Raw genomic sequence first — 5096 nt, 5'->3', positions numbered from 1 at the left:
GGGTATTGAGGAGGGCATATTCTGCATGGAGCACTGGGTGTTATGCACAAACAATGAATCATGGAACACTTCATCTAAAACTAATGATGTAATGTATGGGGATTAACATAAGAATTAAAAAAAAAAAAAAAAGAAAAAGAAATGGGCCAACGACCTTAACAGACCTCATCAAATAAGACATAGAGATGGCAAATAAACATATGAAAAGATGCCCAACATCACATGTCATTAGGGAACTGCCAAACAACAATGAGATAGCACTACACAGCTATTACAGTGGCCAAAATCCAGAACACTGACAACACCAAGGGCTGGTGAGGATGGGGAGCAACAGGACCTCTCATTCATTGCTGGTGGAAATGCAAAGTGGTAAGCCACTTTGGAAGAGTTTGTCAGTTTCTCACAAAACTAAACACACTCTTTTTTTTTTTTTTAAGATTTTCTTTATGTATTTGACGGAGAAAGAGAGACAACGAGAGAGGGAACACAAGCAGGGGGAGTGGAAGAGGGTGAAGCAGGCTTCCCGTGGAGCAGAGAGACCGATGTGGGGCTCGATCCCAGAACTCTGGGATCATGACCTGAGCCGAAGGCAGACGCTTAACGACTGAGCCACCCAGTGCCCAAAACTAAACACACTCTTAACATATGATCTAGTAATCACGCTCCCTAATTACCAAAAGGAATTGAAAACTTATCTCCACACAAAAACCTGCGCATGGACGTTTATAGCAGCTTTATTTACAATTGCCCAAACTTGGGAGCAACCAAGATGTCCTTCAGTAAGTGAATTTACAAATAAACCATGGTACATTCAGACAATGGACTATTATTCAGCATTAAAAAGGTATGACCTATCAAGCCATGAAAAGATGTGGAGGAAACTTAATGCCTATTACTAAGTAACAGAAGCCAATCGGAAAAGGTTACATGCTGAATGATTCCAACTATATGACATTCTGGAAAAGGCAAAACTATAGAGATAGGGAGTTATAACTATAAAACTATAATTATAGGGTTAGGGAGTGGGAGGGGGAATGAATAGGTGGAGCACAGAGGATTTTTAGGGCAGTGAAATTTTCCATAGGATACTATAATGATGGATACATGTCATTATACATTTGCCCAAACCCATTGAATGTACATCACCAAGAGTGAACCCTAGTGTAAACCATGGATTTGGGGTAATTATGGTGTGCCAATTAGCTTCATCAATTGTAAAAAAAAAAAAAAAATGTACTACTCTGGTGGGGGATGCTGATAACGTTAGGTAAGGCTATGCATGTGTGGGTGCAGGGATGTACAAAAAAATCTCTGTACCTTCACCTCAATTTTGCTGTGAATCTAAAAAGTGCTTAAAAATAGTCTTTTTTTTTTAAGTAATAACTGTCTAAATGAAATGTGGTTTCCTAGATTGTATCCTGGGACAGAAAAAGAACATTAAGGAAAAAAACTGGTGAAATCCAAATAAAGTCTGGACTTTAGTTAATAGTAATGTACCAATGTTGGTTTCCTAGTTTTGTCATATGTACCATGGTAATAAGATGTTAACAGTAGAAGAGGCTGAGTAAAGAACACTTAGGAACTCTCTGTACCATCCTTGGAACTTTACTATAAATCTAAAATTATTCCAAAATTATAAGCTTATTTTTAAGAATTAATACATGGTACTTTTGTGGCTAAATCCCAAGGTTATCTGAAAAAAATCCAAATTCATTTATAGCTTCCCAGTTCTTACCTTCAATATTTAAAAGAGTTCTGGAATATCTGTACTAGACAGACAAAAACAATCATTTATTATAAGAATCTTAATATCTTCTGGCAAATTTCTCACCTCTACTCCCACCAAAATTCTAGAATCCTGCAGCAGACTGCAAAAATGGCCACAATTCTTCACTCCTCCCTGTTTCCACAGCTCTTGGCAAGGTGACATAGCAGCTCCTGCCACCAAAAATCTGTTGCTCTACCCTGTGAATCCAGTCTGGGATCTCATGTCTTCCAATGAATGTGATGTAAGTGATGAGCAATTTCTGAGCCCTACCTCAAGAATTCTTGATGTTTCCACTGTCACTATCTGAATTCTGCTACCACCATATGAACAAGCCCAAGCCCACCTACTGAAAGATTGGGATGAGCCACACAGCTGGGCCCTCCCTCAAATAGCCATTCCCCAGCCAATCCAGCTGTTGGCCACAGACATGTGAGTGAGCCCAGCCAAGACCAGAGAACCACCCAGCTGATCATAATCCAAGCTGCCACCCTGCAGATTCATGAACAATGATCCATGATTGTTATTTTAACCCACTCAGTTGTGTTTCACAGATACAGCTTACTCATACAACTTCACATATATTAGAATGGCTACTATTTTGAAAGAAAAGGAAAAAAGAAAGAAAAAGAAAGAAAGAAAGAAAGAAAGAGAAAGAAAGAAAGAAAGAAAGAAAGAAGGAAGGAAAGGAGAGAGAAAGAAGGAAGGAAAGGAGAGAGAAAGAAAGAAAGAAAAGAAAGAAAGAAAGAAGAAAGAAAGAGAAAGAAAGAAAGAAAGGAAGGAAGGAAGGGAGAGAGAAAGAAAGAAAGAAAAGAAGAAAGAAAGAAAGAAAGAAAGAAAAGAAAGAAAGAAAGAAAGAGGAAAGGAGAGGAGAGGAAAGGAAAGGAAAAGATCAAGTGTTGGCAAAGATGTGGAAAAATTGGTACCCTTGCGCACCATTGGTGGGAATATAAACTGGTATGGCCACTGTAGAAAACGATACGGCAGTTCTTCAAAATATTAAAAATAGAGTTACCATATGGTCTAGCAGTTCCACATCTGGGTATGCACCCAAAAGAACTGAAAGCAGGGTTTAGAAGAAATATTTGTACACCGATGCTTGTAGCAGTATTATTCACAATAGCCAAATTTCGCAACCCAAGTGTCCATCAACAGATGAATGGATAAACAAAACAGGGTGTGCATACAATGGAATATTATTCAGCCTTAAAAAGGAAGGAAATTTTGGTGTTTTTTTTAAGATTTTATTTATTTATATGAGAGAGAGAGAGAATGAGAGAGAACACATGAGAGGGGGGAGGGTCAGAGGGAGAAGCAGACTCCCTGCCGAGCAGGGATGTGGGACTCGATCCAGGGACTCCAGGATCATGACCTGAGCCAAAGGCAGTCGCTTAACCAACTGAGCCACCCCGGCGCCCAAAAAGGAAGGAAATTTTGATAAATGCTATTTACCAAATGGATAAATGGATGAAACTCGAGGACATTAAGTTAAGTGAAATAAGCCAATCACAAAAAGATAAATACTATATCATTCCACTCACATGAGTTACCTGGAGTAATCAAATCCATAGAGACAGAAAGTGGAAGGGTGGCTACCAGCAGTGGGAGGGAGGGGGCAATAGGAGTTGTTAACAGGTATAGAATTTCAGTTTTGCAAGATGATAAGAGTTCTGGAGATTGGTTGCACAACAGTGTGAATATACTTGACACTACTGAATTGTATGCTTAAAATGGTTAAGATGGATTTAAAAAAATGGTTAGGATGGTAAATTTTATGTTACGTATATTTTACCATAATTTTTTTTAAAGTTTGCTTTCTGTTCAGTCTTCTTCTTTTTTTTTTTTTTTTTTTTATTTATTTGACAGAGAGACACAGTGAGAGAGGGAATACAAGCAGGGGGAGTGGGAGAGGGAGAAGCAGGCCTCCCGCGGAGCAGGGAGCCCTATGTGGGACTCGATCCCAGGACCCCGGGACCATGACCTGAGCTGAAGGCAGACACTTAACGACTGAGCCACCCAGGCGCCCCTCTGTTCAGTCTTCTCATTCTCCTTCTCAACCCATGACCTCACGACATGAAGATTTTGTCCTGAATTCCTCAGAAGATATCTCTACTCTGTTACCAACTTCTGGTTAAAGCAGGAAAATAGAATACATCTTATTATCTTCTACCATTTTATAGATTAACTTAATGGCAAGAAGTTAAAGTTACTCTAGAAGCTTCCCCCCTCACTTACTTCACCACTATCAGAAAACTGTCCCCATGGATCATTCTTTACTACAAACTCCTGGATTATGTCCTTTTCCCTTCTCTTTTGCACACTCACCTCTCTTAAACTTCATCAGTGACCTTATTGAATTCAAAAAGACTGATAAATGCAGGCTTTTCCAAAGCTCAAGTAAAATTATGCTCATACAACTCAAGGACACTCTGGCTCCCTGTAATTCAGTGCTTCATAGAGACACATTCTCAGAAACACAGTTCATTTAAAAAAGGGGAAGGGGGCAATTAAAATCTGGATGGTTTTTATCCAAAAGACTCAAGGTCCCAGGAATGAAGGAGAGTAAATTCTGACGCATAGTAAAACATCTTTAATATCTGTTCTCCCCATTCCTGTGATTCCCTTCCCCAACAATGACAGCTCTCAAATCCCAAACAAAAATGTCTCCTTTTTAAAGCTTTTCTAATATAAATCTCATAGCATCTCCTGCTGCTTCTGCTCTCCTCGCTCAGATTTGTAAAATAAATCTCCAGCAGGAGAAGGGAGGCAGAGGAAATTACCTGGTGGCCAAAGCCCCAGTGTTCTTTTTTGGGCACATGGAGCATCCCTATAAAACGTAACTGAAAGTTCTGATTCTAAGAGAAGAGACACTTATAGGGAAATAAATAGAAATATTTGTTACACAGTTCTCCTGAAATAGCTTTTAGATGAGATTTATATTTAAATCTGTATCCGTTCTGCTTCCCAGAATGCATGGCTCTTAAAATGAAAGAAAGCCCAAGAGGGTTTGATCAAAGGTATTTTCAGTGGAGCAAGGTCTGACATTTCTCATCCTCCACAGAGGAAGTGAATACCAGAGCCGTTTCTGTCTATGGAAACCACATCAGCACTCGCTCCTCTGGACTCTCACCTTCTGATTGCGGCAACACGCGGCCGCCCCTCTAGACCCAAAGGGAGGTGAACACCTCTTTTCCTGACACACCTGAAAGAGCAAGAGTAAAGTTGTTCCAGCACCTTTCCTATTAGAGGAGAGGCCAGATGTCTCCCAATGCTTTGTAAAAAATATTGGCTAAGAAAAAATTTAATTTCCTTTAAAGTGGAGCTTGATCTC

This window comes from Leptonychotes weddellii, chromosome 14 (genome assembly GCF_054177405.1).
Source record: "Leptonychotes weddellii isolate Sample4059 chromosome 14, ASM5417740v2, whole genome shotgun sequence".
In the NCBI taxonomy this organism is placed as follows: Eukaryota; Metazoa; Chordata; class Mammalia; order Carnivora; family Phocidae; genus Leptonychotes; species Leptonychotes weddellii.
Note: the sequence above shows the minus strand (reverse complement) of the source record.